The sequence below is a fragment of the Triturus cristatus genome, chromosome 8 (assembly GCF_964204655.1).
Source record: "Triturus cristatus chromosome 8, aTriCri1.1, whole genome shotgun sequence".
In the NCBI taxonomy this organism is placed as follows: Eukaryota; Metazoa; Chordata; class Amphibia; order Caudata; family Salamandridae; genus Triturus; species Triturus cristatus.
The window spans coordinates 1,369,188,360-1,369,207,554 of NC_140591.1; positions in this window are offsets into that span (position 1 = coordinate 1,369,188,360).

Genomic DNA, 19,195 nt, shown 5'->3' on the forward strand with positions numbered 1-19,195 from the left:
GGGTCACCTCTTGGATCCCATCTTTAGCAACTGCATAGATCTCCTGGTGGAAAATCCCTCCACGCTGCCCTGGACAGATCACTTTTTGATCCCCTTTCGCCTGACTAATGCGCGCAGCCCTTCTCTTTCCTCTATAGTTATTCGGAAAGAACGAAACTGGTCGAAACTCCTACGGGCTGACTGGGCTTTGGCCCTCGATTCATCCAGACCTCCTTCTAATTCTGACCCCACCCTAGCCAATCGAAACTATAATAAATGGATTTTAGACTCTCTAGATTCTGTACTCCCCATAGATTACACTAAACCCAAGCGCAAAACCAAAACTGCCCCTTGGTACTCCCAAGACTTGCGAGAAAGCAAGCGTCAATGCAAAAAACTGGAGAGGAAATGGCGTTTGGATTATTCACTCCCCAGGAAAATTGCATACAGCGCTGCGATACTAAATCTTATAAGAACGAAATTACAATCGTGCAAGCTGCTTTTTTTGAAACTAAGATCAATGCAGCAGCCTCCAAGCCTAGGGAAATTTACCACATTGCTAAAACCCTTCTTAAACTCCCAGAAAAAAACCCCAATCCTCTAAATGCCCAACTTCGTTGCAATGATTTGGCAGAGTTTTTCTATAACAAAATTCAAGCCATATACACCTCTTTTCCTCTCATCTAGACTTCCTCAATGGCCGTTGAAGCTATTGAGACAGAGCATTCCCCCCTGGCAACACTTAAAATACTCCCCCCTCTTGACCCTTCCATGTTACAGTCCATTATGCTCCAGATCAAGTCTGGTTCCCCCAATGATCTGCGCCCCCGCGATCTCTGATGCTAGTCAGTTCACATATTCTACCCACCATCCTGGACCTGCTTAATGCTTCCTTAGCTACCGGCATAGTCCCGCTACCCTGGAAGCGGGCCATGGTTAAAGCATTTTAAAAAAAACAAATCTAGACAGCAATAACCCGGCTAACTATCTCTATTTCTCTATTACCCTGGATCAGTAAGATTTTAGAGAAACACGTCAATAAGATACTGACGGAGTTTCTAGAGGCCAACCACCTGCTGGACCCCTCCCAGACAGGGTTCCAACCCTTGCATGGGATTGAGACGGCTCTTGTTACAGTGACGGAAGAGGACAGGAGGATTATTGATCGAGGAGGCACTGTAGCCATCTTCCTCCTGGACCTGAGTGGCACTTTTGACACTGTAAATCATAGTATCTTACTCCAGAGGCTCATTAATTTAGGAATTTCAACTCATGTCCTTAATTGGTTTAAATCCTTCTTATCTGATCGCTCCTTTCAGGTCTTTGAGAGCAATGCCTCCTCTCCCAGCAAACCTCTGGAATGTGGGGTGCCGCAGGGCTCCTCGTTGAGTCCCACGCTCTTTTACATTTATATATTACCCCCCTGGCTGCTATGGTCCGCTCTTTTGGGATAAAAATTGTGACTTATGCGGACGATACCCAGCTAGTGGTAGCCTTAAATCAAACTCACTTACAGACAAATAATAACATGAGGGATTGTTTAGAGGCAGTTGCTTCTTGGATGACCTCATCTTGTCTCAAATTAAATGGGGACAAGACAGAGCTGATGCTCTTGGGCAACTCTCTCAATACCATCAATAATTCCTTCTGGCCAGCATGCCTTGGACCGACTCCCACTCCCAAGGACTCAATTAAGAGCCTGGGTATCTGGCTGGATAAGTCTCTTAACTTTACCCACCAGGCAACCAAACTCTCAGCTACCTGTGTCGGCTTACTTAGGCTCATCCGAAAAATCCTTCCCCTACTTCCCTTCAAAGCCAGACAAATCATGACCCAAGGCCTTATACTATCTCTTCAAGATTTTGGGAATGCCCTCTATCTGGGGGCTCCCCAGGCTACTCTTAATAAGCTTCAGGTCATTCAGAACTGCGCAGCACAAATTCTTTTGCAGATTCCTCGCCATTTGTCAGTAAAATCCGAACTAAGGAAACTTCACTGGCTTCCAATCAGGGAAAGAATATCTTTTAAGAGCCTATGTATTGCCCATCGCGCCTTCTGGAAAACGGGCGCCACCATCAACCACTCCCTGATCTCTCGCCACTTCCCCACTAGACAACTTAGATCAGCTTCCATGTTTCTGACCACGGTGCCAAAAATTAAGAGAGCCAGATCTGGTGGCCGGTTGTTTTCTTACAACTCGTCCAAACTCCAGAACTCTCTTCCTTTCCACCTACGCTCAGAATATAACCACCTATCTTTTCGAAAGGGGCTAAAAACGCTGCTGTTTAATATCTCAGACTAGGTCTCCTTTTCGTTTACACACACGCAGCTCTATATAGCCTGGGACGCCTTAGGGTAGCCATCGCGCTTTATAAATGCTCTTTTCATTTCATTCATTCATTCATTCATTTCATGTCACTGACCATATTATCAGTGAGTAATAGGGGAAGTCATAAGCAGTGCATTGAGGGGTTGTAAATTATAGTTGGCTCAGGTCACTATAACTGCTGAATTTCAGCAGTTTTGCATGAGTGAAAAATTAGCTTAACAATAATGTCAATGTAATCTTTGTTTTTTTAATGACTTTCTAAGGTCTTTATAATTATTTTTCCTTACTATAACCTTCCTGTAACCCTTTTTATTTAGTGAAATTTGAAGGTTTTTTACATTTTATTTCCTAACTGTAACCTTTAACCTTTCAGAGTGGGTGTGTGAGTGGCTGTATAGGCCAGTTAGTGGGTTTGTGAGTGGCTGCAGGGGTCTGTGACTGGATGGTAGTGGTTATGGGGGTGTCTGAGTGGGTGTGTGACTGGTTGTGTGGTTGTGTGAGTGGGTTTGTGAGTGGCTGCATGGGTTTGTGAGTGGGTGTGTTAATGGGTTTATGGGTCTGTGAATGGGTTTGTGAGTAGCTGTATGGGTGTGAGTGGTTTTGGGAGTGGCTTTATGGGTTTGTGGGTGGGTGTGTGAGTGGCTGTATGGGTCTCTAAAGTAGGTGGATAAAGGGGATAGGGTCTCCAATGAGCTCTCAGCAATCCTGATGTGTGGGACTTACTGGTGGTAACAGGAGGTGTTCTTGGCCCCAACAATTCTCAGCATCCAAGCAAACTTCACACCCTAACTAGTACTGTGCCAGGAGGCATGTTTGCAGAGTACTGCACAAAGGGGGTGTGTGGAAATTTAGCTTGCAAACTGAACATTATCTGCGCCATCTTGCCTCTCCTCAGCGCCACGCACAGCGAGTACACGACAGCCATTTTAGGCACCCCACTCTCTCCCCCGCTCATTGTCAATCGCCAGCACGTTCCCCTGGCGCTGCAAGCATCCCCCGCGCGCCGGCCACCCCCGCTCTCTCATACACGGGCCATAAACCCTCGCATTCTGCGCGACCCTGCCATGGAACCACATCCCACACCTGACCGACATCCCATACACGGTCATGCCTCTCTTTGATAAACCCCCTTCCTCTGCGCCCCATTGTCCGAACCGATCCCAGGCCATCACCTAGCCCTGCGGATGCAGTTTATTGCCCCTACTGTAAGGGAAACACCCCACATCAAAGGGATTACAGTGGATCAAAGCCCCTACCCCCCCTGAGACCCGGCCGGTCGCACACACCCCCGGGAATTGACGGAATATCCAGCTGCGTGATAGCCATCTCCTACTATGGGTGGGGTGGGGACTTCTACTGTAGATATGTGTGGGAACGAGTTCGAAGTGGGGGTTCCAAGGAATGTCTTTCCGTACATCAAAGTCTCAATAAGAATGTACCATGTGTAATAAAGCAATAAACCTGTGTATAAGAGGCCAGGCCTCAGAGATGCAGTTAGAACACCTCGTGACGATACCTTGCTGTCTGATCTGATGGGGCCCATCAGAGACACGTGGATCCAGTGGGAGAGGTCCTGACGACAGAGTGAACGACTGCAACGATCGGGAGAGCTCCTGCCCAATAGACCCTCGTCTGGCAGCCGATCATCCGAACTTCACTGGTTCCGAGCAGACCTCTCTCGAGTGATCTACGGTCCTGACTGGGAACCATCAGGAGTGCCGCGGCAAATACGGAGAGTAGAGGACGATCGGGCGCTGGAGGCGGAAGACGAGAAACTGTCCACGCGGTCCGGGTAAGGTCGTGATACACGACAAATTGCGAAATAATTGATTGATTGTTTGAAGTTTTGGAATACTAGTATTGCTCATTGATTGTGCTCATTGATTGTTCTCTTTGAGATATTCGCTGTCTACAAACGGGGAGGAGTAGAAATACTCTCTCTCTCTCCCTTTGCAGATAGTGAAGGGTAGGTAACGCAGACTTTTGTCCCCGTTGAAACCCGTCGTGCCTATCTTTATCTCCCCACTGATTGATTGTCCGAACATTGATTGTTTTGAAGAATAGTGCTCTTTGAGATATTCTCTGTTTGCAAATAACGTAGAATAGAAATATTCTGTCTAGTCTTTGCAAATAGTGAAGGGTAGGTAACGCAGACTTTTGTCCCCGTTGTAACCCATCCTGCCTATCTTTATCTCCCCATTGATTGATTGATTGATTGTCCGAACACTAGTTGTTCGATATTGGTTCTTTTGGAGGTATTCTCTGCTTACAAATAACGAGGAATAGAGATATTCTGTCTAGTCTTTGCAAGCAGTGAAAAGATAGGTAGTGCTGACTTTTGTCCCCATTGAAACCCGTCATGCCTATCTTCTCCCCACTGATTGGTAGTTGGTTCTGCCCGGCCCGCTTATTAGAGGTGGACCATCGGGCTCCACTGGAAGGCACCCCTAATAAGGACATGTTCACTAAATATGGACTAGTCGCCGTAGCTTATACCAAGCTATGGCATAAATATACAAAGAAGGACCCCGAGAGTCAGTGGCCACTGATGGGATCCTTCGACGACCATAAGATAGAAGTGCTAGAAATGGCTCTGCGTAGCAATAAGACGACGCCTACTATGCTTGACAGTATCGGCATGTGGCGCAAAGAAGCAACGCAACGGAAAAAGAGGGAAGAAGTAAAAGCAGAAAAGGAATTACGAAAGGCAGCTCACCTTGCCGCTAGAAAGTTAGAAGAAGAAATAAAGGAGAGAAGGGAAACTAAACTAAGACAGGAGCCCGAAACCTCAGGCCAGTACGCTGTTAGGACCCCCTCTATGCTCTACCCTGAGTTGTCCTCTAAGCAACGAACGAATGATGAATTACTGTTAGGTCCCCCGATCATTTACATGCCCCCTCCATACGCACCCTCCCAATCGGTAGTGCAACACCCACAACCCCCAAACACGAGCGAAAGCAGTACAGGGGCCTCGGCCCTCACGGCCTCCGCGCCGGCCGAGCCTCTTGTACTGAACACAACGTCGGCAATGACGTTGGATGACCCTGAGATGAGAAAGAAAGAGTCCACCAGAATGAATCGACTAACGAAGGATGAACGAACAGGAATCGACAAAATAGTAAAGGCACTGGTGGGATCCTTTTTGATCTTACAAAAACTAAAGTAACGCTAGGAGATAGCCCTTTGTGGGATATATAAAACCAAGGGAAGGAGCCAAACTCACGGTCGAGACGGCCACGAGGTAGCCCGACTCCATTACTCTCGCTACCTAAACATGTCTGCCCTACTGCCCACCCTGCCCAATAAGCATGACAAAATCCTGCACAAACGGAAGCCTGCTGACACCCACCATCGACGTCACCAAACTAGGGCTAGATCGCGCACAATTGGACTATGTTATTTTTCCGATTACGCAGTAACACCCTTGTGCTCATCACCAGATTGCAAATATGTACAAACACCCCAACGAAGTAGTATAGTTATAACATTTTAATAACTTATAGATATAACAAACACACCAACAGGGTAAACAGGTTAAAACACGTTTTTAAACAACTATTTACATGGCAGTCTACTGCGACCTACATCCCAAAGCATTTGCGTCCACGTGACACCGTCCTCGCCTCTCCTTCCTCAAAGTTGCAACATTGGCCTGTTTTGGGCGGTCCTTTTAGTCGGCTTTGGGCTATATAAGCCATGCAAAAATCCATTGACATCAGTGGCGGACGACTGTGCGAATAGGCCGGAAGCTACACGAAGCACCGAAGTTCTGGCAGCGCCAAGGCGGAGTCTGCCACGCTGTGCGGACCCCCCATTCTCTTCTTCTTTCTTCAATAACGGCTAGGGTGCCCTGGCAGGGGGGAGGCGACGCGGACGGGCCTCCCCCGCCTCCCCAGGTGGAGGCTCACCAGCAGATGAGGACACCCCAGCCGTCTTTTTCATCGGTCTGCTGAGTCGCACCCTGCCACGTCGTGTGGATCCTCCCATTCTCTTCTTCCTTCAATAACGGCTAGGGTGCCCTGGCGGGGGGGGAGGCGACGCGGACGGGCCTCCCCCGCCTCCCCAGGTGGAGGCTCGCCAGCAGGTGAGGGCACCCCAACCATTTCACTCGCCGTCCAGCCGAGTTGGCGCCCCTGCACACGACCGCCGGACAGCCGCCCAAGCACGGGTTCACCAGGACTGCCGCTAGCACCCGATGCGAGGAGTGGGCCCCCGCAGCCGAGTAATCGGGGACCCACTCCGGTGGCGATACCATCCGAGCTGCTGTCGTTGCTGCTACTGGAATCACCCCGGTGGTGATACCATCCGAACTTCTGCTGTCGCTGCTACTGGGCCCACCCGGTGGCTGTGCCGAAGAGCTGCTACTGCTGCTGCCTTTGGACTCCGGCGGTTGGTTCTTCGGATCCAGGCCTGGCCTACCGCGAGACAATTCTGGACTCGAAAGCTTGTCTGCTTGGGCGTGGGCCCCACCCTTGACAAAACACTCCCTCGGCTTTGCAGAGTCTGCGGGAGTCATTTGCACTCGACTCCCGCCGACTTCCGGTAAGGACAAACCGCCGCCATTGTTCTTTGCCCCGGGCAGCAGCCACCTCGCCTCCGCTTGGTGCAGTAAGTAAGACTGATTCAAGACGTCGGCGGAAGAACCCGCCTGCTGCCCCGCCCCAAGAACGGGCCACGACATTGCTACAGGATCGCGGTGACGCCATGTTGACGCAAGCTGACGCTAACGAAAGTTCTCGAACTACCAAAAGGAATTCTGGTCCAACAGCTAATTCATGGAAAGACTTAGACTGTACACTGGCCCAACCTCGCCCCAAAATGGCGCCGATGTAGGAGAGGCCTACAACTCCTTGTGGCGTTCCAGTCACGTGGCATTTGTGTTAAAAGGATATGAATGTGATGTTCTCACACATGATGGGCAGAGGGACGGGAAGGGTACTGACCGAGCATACGTACAACCTTACTGATTGCTGACCTACCCATTTTTTATTTTTTTAGCTAAAGATAGTATTGCTCATGATATTCGACGCCTCTCATGCCGTGGCCGGCCTGAACGGTTGTAGGCCCGTATTTGTATACTGACATTGTTTTAAATAAAGGGTCTCTTGAAAGAATTACGGAATCAGTGTCATGCCTAATCACATAGGTTGATAAAGATTTCTTCTTTTTAATAAATGATTGTTACTCCCATGCAATAGAAAACAGATAATGCAGTCCCCATTTGCCTGAATCTTTTTGATTAACGGAATTTGTACCCATCACACCTATCTTTTTCCAAGAGTTGTCAGACAATGGTCAACCATAGCTTAAGGTATAAGCCGAACGCAAGGTATGGTACCTTGCACCATAATACACGACCTATTGAGAAATGCATGTACGACCAGGGAACCCGAATTTAGGAGATGAATGAAATAGAAAGTCTTTATCTCGGACAAAAGGAATAATAGGTCTGTGGTATTACCCACTCCTGCGGCTAGCCTGGTACGTGGTAAGTAGAACTTTTTCGTGTCCACACGCGCTAAGGTACTTTTGAATACTGCGCATCCCCTCCCCTCTTTTTTCCCTCTATAGGTCACGACGAAGTTCCGACTGAAGAGTGGAGTGGACATGGACCGCACCGAGTTCAATATCAGGGAAAACATAGACAAACGTTGTGAGATAGTGCGTGAAGTGCAGACCACCATTGAGAACATGAGAAACTGTATGGCATGATTGTGCGTGTGTGCTATGATTATACGGTATGAATGTGTATGCATCTCATGCTTAGGTCACTTGAAGAGAGCGCCACTGTATGATTGAAGTGCTCGTCCATCGATCAAAGGGAGGAGAGTAGAAGGTCCGACACCCCCCCCCCCAAGATAAACTACAAAATACTGAAAATATGCAGCATGCATAGGAAAGAACAGGAAAGTAGAGGTCCCCATACTCAACGTAGCCCTGAATCCCCGTCTTAAGTCTCTGCGCATGATGCATGTACTGTCACATTTGTGTGTACGTGATCACCGAATTTATGTCTTTTCCCTGCTTGTGTTTTCTTACATAGAACAGACCCATGCTACTCCATGTTGTATGTGCACCAAGTGGCCTATTATCCTACCCATGTCTCTCTCTCTCTCTCGTTTTGTATCGTACGTATGCCAGATAGCCTACTTGATGCACATCTCTCTCTCTCTCTCTCTCTCTCTCTCTCTCTCTCTCTCTCTCTCTCCCCTCCCCTCCCCCACTAAAGGCTTTCTTTCCCTCTTTCTTTTTGAATAAATTAATGACACATACCTCTCCGATAAGTATATAATTGGCCTGAAACACGGTGGTGTTCGAACAAATTGACAGAAACAAAACGACCATACTTTACCACGTTACTACCTCTCCTTTTTGCAAATGTTGAGCTTAATCGGCTGAGAAAGAAAGGACAGGTAAGACGACTGATGTCTCCCAATCTGGCCCTCAACACGGGGATTATATGTCAGTGGTTTTTGTTTTTAAAGACACCATCTCCACCACCCAGAATTACCCTTGACCAATTACCCCGAAATAGAATGTCTTTGCCCACAAGCGGGGACGCAACTTAAGAGACATGCTTGTTCATACAAGACCTAAGAACATATCTCGACCAAGACCTGTTGGTCTACTACCCCCAGTACAGGGGCATCATCCCTGTGGGAACTGCAGCACTTGTCATCTGACGAGAAAAAGTACACACATTACATTCCGGAATGGCGATAAGTGGGATCAGAGGAGCTTCACGAATTGCAACAGCAAAAATGTTGTGTATCTAATTACTTGTCCGTGTGGCCTTGAGTATGTGGGTATGACATCCAGACCAATCAAGGTACGTATTGGCGAACATCGCAGCAATGTCAGATGTGGTAGGAGCACTACCAAGATGTCCAATCACTATATTTCCAAAAGCCACTGTATAGATGATTTACAGTGGACAGTGATAGAACAATTGAGTAACGAACACAGCCTCCTAGAGAAGGAACAACGTTGGGTGTTCCGTCTCAAAACACACATCCATGGACTAAATGAGGATATACCATGGAATCAGTTCCGAGTATAACCACCGTCATCATACTTAACTAAGCACTGTTCAACTACCGGTTATCTACCTGACTAGAGATACCCCTTCAAGTCTGCCTTCTTTCCTTCTCTTTTGCCCCTCGTATCTGCCTAGAACCAGCATGGTACCACTCCAGGACCACTGGGTTATCTCTTTTCGTTTTTACATGTACTTGTCATTTGCCCCCTGACCACAGCCGAAGCCCCCCTGTAGTAGCTATCCGATACATACACATACCTCTTGATGCAGCCATACACCAGCTGTGTGTCTTCACTAGGCTTGGTTGGGGCATTTTTCCTACCTGTTACATATGTTTAGATTTATTTTTATATCAACCTTCCAGATCAATATCTGTTAATCCGTATGTTACAGGCAAAGTATTTGGACACCTAATTATTTTCTTAATAATGATATCTTCCATAGTTCATTTATTTTGCTAGGTCCCATTACACTCGATTTTGTGTTATGTAGATTATCCTTTACACACACCCCATAGCCTCTTTTACTCTTTTAATTATGAGTTTATGTAAGGCGCTCCATCAGGCACCTACTTAGACACCTCCCTGGGGGTCCTTACAGTCTCATTGCAATGACCCGTCTGCCTCTACCTTCCGGCTCCGGGTCTCGTGCAGCAGCGCCTGCGCGCTTTAGGTTACTCTACTAGCAGGGACCGTCTATTGGTCCGCCATACGGGACGTTTTCTGACACTCATTCCCTGATTGGAGGGGGTATTTAAAGTACATTTACTCCGATCTTAATTTATCGACGGAGCCGACCGGGGTGGTTTTTCCAGCAGGACATTGATCCTAGGAGGCGTAAGTACGGCACAGCCGGCAGGTGGAAGGTCAACCTTCTAAAAATGACAATGGGAGTACATTTTCCTCTCTCTCGCTATTTAGGTAGCCTATTTTGGCACTTCAACCACCCGGTAAATGAGCTCATGAGGAAATTATCCTTTTTGCAGCAAGTATGTGTTCATTTCTCTGCTTTGTTGGGCATGCAAACAACCACAAATGACATTTTCGCCCTACAGGAACTTCGTTTCCTTTATGAGTAGAGTGTGTGTTTTCTGTTGTTTTGTTATTGTGTATTTTAAATGTAGTATGTCACACTATGTTTTTTATCACAGATCACGTGATAAGGCTAGAAGACGATCATTGCTCACTTCCTTTTCAGATCACTGTTTTAAACACCACGGAATGAGCGTCTGTCCTTATAACAGTAATGTCCTGTATGTCTCTCATATCATACCATTTTCTCCATTTAGGTCACAAGGAGTACGTAAGACCCAGTGGGGCGGTACCAACTTTTGGAGGCTATTTACCTCCTATGTTTATTTTTACACCCACTATTTCTCACCACATCACAGTGCATTGTTGGAAGGGATCTTCTTAGGTCCTGACGAAGAAGCTTGGGGTAAGCTTCGAAACATGTCGACATCAGGAGGTCAAGCTCATTGAGGCATACACCCTCCATCCCCACATTTTTACTAATACCAGCTTAGATGGCAGAATAAAAATTTTTTCCTAGTCCAGTAAGCCAGGTATTTTTTAACATCACTCTCCACTCACTCCTGACCCTTCCTTGCACACCCCTGCACTACACATAGTAGTCCTACCAAGAACAGTGCTCCCACGTACACGCTGGTCGTAGCACGCCCCGTCCCGTAGAGGGGCGGGAAGACCCCTATGATGAAGCATGACACCAAGGGCCCTTTTGGTGTGTGAGGGGTATTTTAACAACAGATGTGTATTCTCCACGACCGTGGGACACACATGGTATGAATGGGAATCTCTTGGTATGTTATACATGCGGGTGGATCCCTTTGTTTAAGTTCGAACAAATTGACAGAAACAAAACGACCATACTTTACCACGTTACTACCTCTCCTTTTTGCAAATGTTGAGCTTAATCGGCTGAGAAAGAAAGGACAGGTAAGACGACTGATGTCTCCCAATCTGGCCCTCAACACGGGGATTATATGTCAGTGGTTTTTGTTTTTAAAGACACCATCTCCACCACCCAGAATTACCCTTGACCAATTACCCCGAAATAGAATGTCTAAAGCACCCTGTTCTCCCAAAGATAACCCCAGCCCTATACTAGCCGTTTCAGAGTATTTTGAACGAAACAGCTGATGACCCTATTTTCTAATAATACATCGCCTAAACTGATAAAGGGTTACCTATTGTCCCCAGCAAAAATAATGCTTAGCTTATGTTCCTGCCCGAAATGGATACTCGTGAACGCATGACAGTAGCACCTCGCGCTTACTTTTTCATAAACTTAGTAGTCCTCGGAGGAAAATGTGTATTACCAAAACTTGTGTTGAGATGAACGAGTCTCTACCGGAGAAGCCGGTTTGAATTTTTAATAGACTAGAAGGTTGACAGATGTCAGACTCCCTGCAACAAGTATCGGGCACAGGAATCAGCACCTAGAAGGCCAGACGATGGGCAGGGATACCCACAGAAACCTGCACCACAGCAATAATTAATAGATTAGTAACACGCACACTAACATCAGAGTTAATAGACATCGATCATACAGCAACCGATAAAAGCATTTCGGCAACTACTCGGTGGTTGGGAGAGAGGATGAAGTATGTAAATGTCTTCCCTGCCAACTCTCTAAGATTTTGTTTCTTGTACTCATTTAAAGATAACGTGCTGCCATCGGAAGGGAGGGGTCGGACGTGACGCACAGCCTGGCTGCAGACCATGGAACATCTATGACATCGACCAAGGGGGAAGCTACGAAGCAAAAAGGGCGTGAGACGAGACACCATTATCAGGATGATAAGCGCGAAGGGCTACATCGAGGCCCCCTGCTCACTGACCAGCGTGCCTGAAGTCTCAACCCGTCGGGCCCGATTGATGGGCCCAGTGCTGGAAGATTCTGCTCCCCTTGGTCCACATTTTTGATCCGATCCCACTCCACCCCCTCTTCCCTCGGCATCCCGAAGCACGTCACGCCCTTCTCTCTCTCTCCCTCTTTTATATGGGTTATGAATCTGACTTACCTACAGAAGAACAGAAAGCAGGTACCCTGTCTCAAAGTACCTATGGTGAACTGTGTTAAGGAACAGGACTGTGATTGGAGAACAGTGAATGGTCACACCCTGCCACGTGAGAAATTGGATTCGAGCTGGACCTTAGCTCCACCGCTGGTGCTCAACAGTGCCAACGAAAGAAGAACAACAATAAGAGCTTACCAGTGATGGCTCTTTATAAAAAAGGACACTGGAAAGAAGAACCCATGTCAAGTTGAAAATCCTCTCCCAACCACCTTTTTATATTAACTATCTTCCTATCAAGTTTTCATGATGTTGCATCAATCACTTCCGACTGTACACTGAGAAGTTAAGAAAATGTAACCTTGTATAGTGACATTCATACAATACCAGCCATGTACACGACTATACTGACTATTTTCGATCCATATGAAGTCTGGGCCTTAAGTAATGTACGAAATATCCCTTGTTTTGCCAGAAACATCCTGTTTGCTTTACAGTATCCTATTTGTGCTCAAACGAACTCCCCTCCTCCTATCTCTGGGCCTGACATGCGGCGCAGCTAATGTAATTTTGAATGTACTTCCTTCTCGCCTACTTTATCACCTGTATGTAACTATGTGCAAATGTGTCAGATTACTCCTGCCTGCCCTAAAAACTCTGTATCTTTAAGGAATGTACGAAAGACATTAACGATATTATAGCTGAAGGTTAACGAAGGTAAATGTCGGCCAGGCAAGCTGGCGAGATATGTTAAAAGGGAGGACTGTGGAAATTTAGCTTGCAAACTGAACATTATCTGCGCCATCTTGCCTCTCCTCAGCGCCACGCACAGCGAGTACACGACAGCCATTTTAGGCACCCCACTCTCTCCCCCGCTCATTGTCAATCGCCAGCACGTTCCCCTGGCGCTGCAAGCATCCCCCGCGCGCCGGCCACCCCCGCTCTCTCATACACGGGCCATAAACCCTCGCATTTTGCGCGACCCTGCCATGGAACCACATCCCACACCTGACCGACATCCCATACATGGTCATGCCTCTCTTTGATAAACCCCCTTCCTCTGCGCCCCATTGTCCGAACCGATCCCAGGCCATCACCTAGCCCTGCGGATGCAGTTTATTGCCCCTACTGTAAGGGAAACACCCCACATCAAAGGGATTACAGTGGATCAAAGCCCCTACCCCCCCTGAGACCCGGCCGGTCGCACACACCCCCGGGAATTGACGGAATATCCAGCTGCGTGATAGCCATCTCCTACTATGGGTGGGGTGGGGACTTCTACTGTAGATATGTGTGGGAACGAGTTCGAAGTGGGGGTTCCAAGGAATGTCTTTCCGTACATCAAAGTCTCAATAAGAATGTACCATGTGTAATAAAGCAATAAACCTGTGTATAAGAGGCCAGGCCTCAGAGATGCAGTTAGAACACCTCGTGACGATACCTTGCTGTCTGATCTGATGTGTTCTGCTCCGACGGAATAAAACTTTGTTTCCTGCCTTCCAGTCTCCGGCGCCTGCCTCTTTCATTGGTAAATTATCGAGTGGTATGAGAGGCGATTACCGCCGGGCAATACTTGAAGGGTTATCGACTGAAATTGCCGCTACCATTTAACAGGTGGAGCCTCTGATGATCTCTCAGTAATCCCGCTGTGTGGGAATTACTGGTGGTAACAGGAGGGGTTCTTGACCCCCAAGGTCCCTCAGCCTTCTAGGGGGCTTCATTCCTCAACCAGTAGTGCACCAAGCTTTGCATTTGTAGAGTGGTGGAGAATGGGGGTGGGGTGTCCGACCTGCTCTTATCAATCCCGCTGTGTGGGACTTACTGGTGGTTTAAGGAGGGGTTCTTGGCCCCCAAGGACCCTTAGCATACAATGGGACTTCAACCCTGAACAATTAGTGCACCAGTAGGTGCATTTGCAGAGACAGGGAGAAAATAGGTGAGGCGTCCCATGACCTCTCAGCAATCCTACTCTGTGGGACTTACTGGAGGTAACAGAAAGAGTTCTTGGCCCCAAGGATCCTCAGCATCCAAGGGGACTTCATCTCCCAAACAGCAGTGTGCCTGGAGGCGCAGTTGCAGAGTGGTGGAGAAGGAGGGAGGGGCATCTGACCAGCTCTCAGCAATCCTGCTGTGTGGGACATACTGGAGGTAACAGAAGGGGTTCTTGACCCCCATGGACCTTCAGCATCCAAGGGGACTATATCCCCCAACAGGTAGTGTGCCAGGAGGAGCGTTTGCAGAGTGGTGGAAAAGGGGGTGGGGCCTCCAACAACCTCTCAGCAATCCTGCCATGTGGGACTTACTGGAAGTAACAGGAGGGGTTTTTGGCCCCCATAGACCCTCGACATTCGAGGGGACTTCATCCTCCAACAAGTAGTGCGCCAAGAGGCGCGTTTGCAAAGTGGTGGTGAAAGGGGGCAGGGCCTCTGATGACCTCTCATCAATCCCACTGTGCGGGACTTACTGGAGGTAACAGGAGGGGTCCTTGCCCCCAAAACCCTCAGCATACAAGGGGACTTCATTCCCAAACCAGTAGTGCACCAGGTGGTAAAGAAAGAGGGTGTGGCTTCTGACAACCTCTCAGCAATCCCACTCTGTGGGACTTACTGGAAGTAACAGGAGGGGTCTTGGCCCAGAAAAACCCTCCGCATCCAAGTGGACTTCATCCCCCAACCAGTAGTGTGCCAAGTGGGGCATTTGCAGAGTGGTGGAGAAAGGGGGTGTGGCCTCCAATGACCTCTCAGCAATCCCGCTCTATGGGACTTACTGGAGGGTAAAGGAGGGGTTCTTGACACCAAGGATCCTCAGCATGCAAGGGTACTTCATCCCCGAACCAGTAGTGCGCCAGGAGGCACATTTGCAGAGTGGTGGATAAATGGGGCAGACCCTCTGATGACCTGCATCGGGATTCGCAATTCTACAGGAGACAGAGGACGTGCTAAGCATTGTGGGGCATCCGCAGATTGCTCTGTGTTTAGAAGGAAATGTTAGAAGGCAATTTATTGGCCTTTATGAGTCCCTCTGTGATTCCGTCTAACATACCCATTGGGTCACATGTGATCACAGTACCTCTAACCTGACCCCTTTTTTCACTTTGCACAGAAATTTTCAGCTCTGGAGACCGTTTCCCGACAAACAAAATGGGAGCCGCAACTTTTCTGTGAAGGTGTGGCCAGCCAATCAGGACTTTGCTGCAGCGCATGCATTTGTGGATCCCCTGCGGGTGGAACCACGGAGGATACGCATCCCTATATATACAAATTTGTTTTCCGGTTTATATCCCTAAATCTACTGTACAGATTTACACCACATTAGAAAAAGCATGATCTATGCAACAAAATCTACCTTTTTGCTGAATTTAGTGTAATTCCGTCCAGTGCTTCAGGCTGTAGTCTTGTTCAAAACTCCTATGGGAATTAATATGGGGAAAACTCATTTTGGGACACCCCCTTTTTCTTGCCCCTCGCTTGATGGGCCACCCTCAAACTTTCCAGACACAAGCTGAAGTGAGTGTCAAATTGTTGGGGAAATTTTTTTGAATATTCATCAACTGGTCCAAAAATATAGGCGACTGAAAAGCAGTTTTTTAATAGAAACGAATGCCCAACTACAACTACCTACTGGCAACTGCCAGTAGCTAATATAAATGTTTGTATATCTGGCCCTCATCATACACTGCTAATTGCCTCACATATTACATATACTCAAGACATGTTCTATGACACCACTGATGACACTACTTCAAAATCTGAAATACTGTGCATGTCAGGGGTGTGAGATATAGTTACTTTAGGGCATGAGTTATAGTTGCTACAGACAGTGGTTATTTGTACATCTCTGAATTTTTTGGTACCAATATTAGCATTCAGGGGGCATTTTTCAAACTGTCTTCTTTTTTACTCTCTTGCTTACATTTGGAATGCATGAATGCAGATAAATATAATTGCCAATCCCAAATGCTCTACTATTCTGCATTTCAGCATGGCTCCTGATAAAAATGGTGTGACTAGGATTATTGTCTGTGACAGCAAAAGCTCCAAAACACAACATGGACACATCACATTTTTCCACTGAAAATGAACCCTTTTTTGTAATGTGGCTACCTGTGGATTTTAGGCCCTAGCTCAGTAGGCCCCTCGGGAAACACCTGCAAACCTGTAATTGTTGAGTACAAGTTATGCTGGAAATCCAGGGTGTGGTGACTTGTGTGGCTTGCACAAGGTTTTCTTATGCAGAAGCCCTTGCAAACCTCAAATTGTAACTCAAAAACACACATTTTTCTCACATTTCTGTGACGGAAAGTTCTGGAATACGCAGGAAGCAACACATTTCCTATCACCTACCATTCTTCCAAGTCTCCCGATACCAATGGTACTCAATTGTATTTATAGGTCTAGTGCCTGTGACAGGGAAAAACACCAAAACATAAATGGACACATCACATTTTTCTATTGAAAACTGACCCTTTTTGCAATGTGGCTAACTGTGGATTTTTGGCCCTAGTTCAACTGGTACCTAAGGAAACCTAGCAAGTCTGTACATTTTTTAAAACAAGGCACCTAGGTGAATCCAGAGTGGAGTGGCTCTCACCATGTTTTCCTATCCAGAAGACTGCAAACCTTACACGTTGACTAACAAAACACATTTTCCTCATATTTCTGTGATGGAAAGTCATGGAATCGGCTGAGAGCAACCCCAAAAACCAGCCCTTATTTGCAATGCGGTGTGGTGTTTAGGTCACTTTTAGGGCACTTTTACTCTGTGGCTTATATTATATAACGATACATAGAATGTTGGAGTTTTCTCATTTACTATTTTCCCAAAGCAACAACGGCGGACCTCCTATGCCGCACCTCGTGCCAGTTCCTATACGTGAGTTCGCTGTGCAAACTACCCCTACGCCAGCCGTTGAGTGACATCACTGTGCTCCAGATCAGAGAATATTGTAACAAACGGGGGTGCGCAGCTCAAGAAGTCCAATAGGCCAAGGTAGTTAGAAAAATAACTTCTTTATTCCAAAAATTCTTTCAAAATTCTTTAAGTTTGGACATTCCAGCCAATGCGTTTCATTCCCATATAGGGAACTTCCTCAGGGCAAACAATGTGTCACTTGTAAAATACACTTTCAAAAAAGATGCCAGCAAATAGTTGTTAATAATAGTTGTTTTGAAGCAGATGACTTTTCACATAGAACAATATACTCCTATGTAGGCCTGTATATGACAGCAAACACTTCCACTGGATATCTGGAAAAGGGGTTCCAAATGTGGTAAGAAGGCCCCAAGAAAAAAAGTCAACCTTACAGCAGCTGAGTTTCCTCGAGCTGTGTCCCGAGTAAGGCAAGGGTGTGTTCTTGCCCCTACTCTATTCTCCCTGTTTATAAACAAGGTTATCCTATATAACATCAACTTTCCAACTGATGCCCCAACTCTTGCTGGATCAAGGGTTCCACTCTTAATGTTTGCAGACGATACTCTAATTTTGTCTAAAACACGATCTGGTCTGCAACGTGCTCTTGATAGATTTACTGATTTCTGCAACGACCATGAACCTGTAATCAACGTTGACAAGACCAAGTTCATGGTGTTGAATAAACACAAAACAATAAAAGGCAGCGTAGAAATGAATAATGCACCTTTGGAACAAACTGATACCTTTACATACCTGGGAGTAACCATGAGTAGGAGGATGAACTGGAAATCCAAGTTAGATTTGCTAGTCCTTAGGCACAATCAGTTAGCAGGAGCCCTACTGAACGAATATCGACTTTCATATACTAAACCGGTGGGGCAGGCACTAACAATGTATAATGGGAAAATCAGAGCATCTATAATTTATGGTGCGGAGCTTTGGGGATTCGAAAATCTATCGCCCCTAGTCCTTGCACAAAACAAGTTTTTGAGATCATTAACCGCCCTGCCCCAATCAACTCCTATTAAGCCCCTTCTGCTAGACTTAGGTTGTATTTCATTTGATGAGGCTGCGGGTTTTAGTCCCCTTGCCTATTGGAGGAGGCTATGGACGACACCAGAGTTAGCATCTTATGCCAATGCCGTAGTGCATATTAGAAAACCAGACTCATCTTCAAAAATTAAATGGTTGCAAAAGATCAAGGGCACTGTGTTTGACATGGGGCTCGGCCATCTGTGGGAAGACCAAATAGGGAATTAATTTCCTAATAAAAATGAGTATAAAGCATTTTACTGGGATATGATCAGTAAGAAGACAATATCAATGGTGAGTAGTAGCTCCCTAACAGGTATCTTCATGGAGCATAAGCTTGTAATGAGAACAGAAGCTTATTGGAACTTTATCACGAGAACAGGTGATAGGAAATTATATCACCAATTTGGAGTGTGCACTCTCCCGTTAAGATCTTTTACAGCAAAGTGGAACAATGCCTTAGACATCAACTGTCCCACGTGCCCATCCATGGTAGAGTAGATAGCTCATGTACTGTTTGTGTGCCCAGCATATAATGGTCCGCGACACAGGTGGCTTAAGCCGATGTGCGCTAATCTTGGCACCAGATCATGTAGAACAGCTTCGCGCATTTTGATAACTAACACTCGAGAAGACATGGTCATTGCCATGGCGAAATTTCTTAGCTGGACCTGGGCACTGCGAAGAATAAATTTGGAGGCTGTTTCAGTAACCCTACCTAGTGCTTAATCATGTATATCTGGCTATGCGGACTGCCCTCATGATAGAATCTTAAGGAAAATGTCTTCTATATGGACTTTCTCTCTAAATATTAATTTTTACGGTTTGGATATTAATTGTTAAGTAATTGTTAGGAAAATTTTCGATA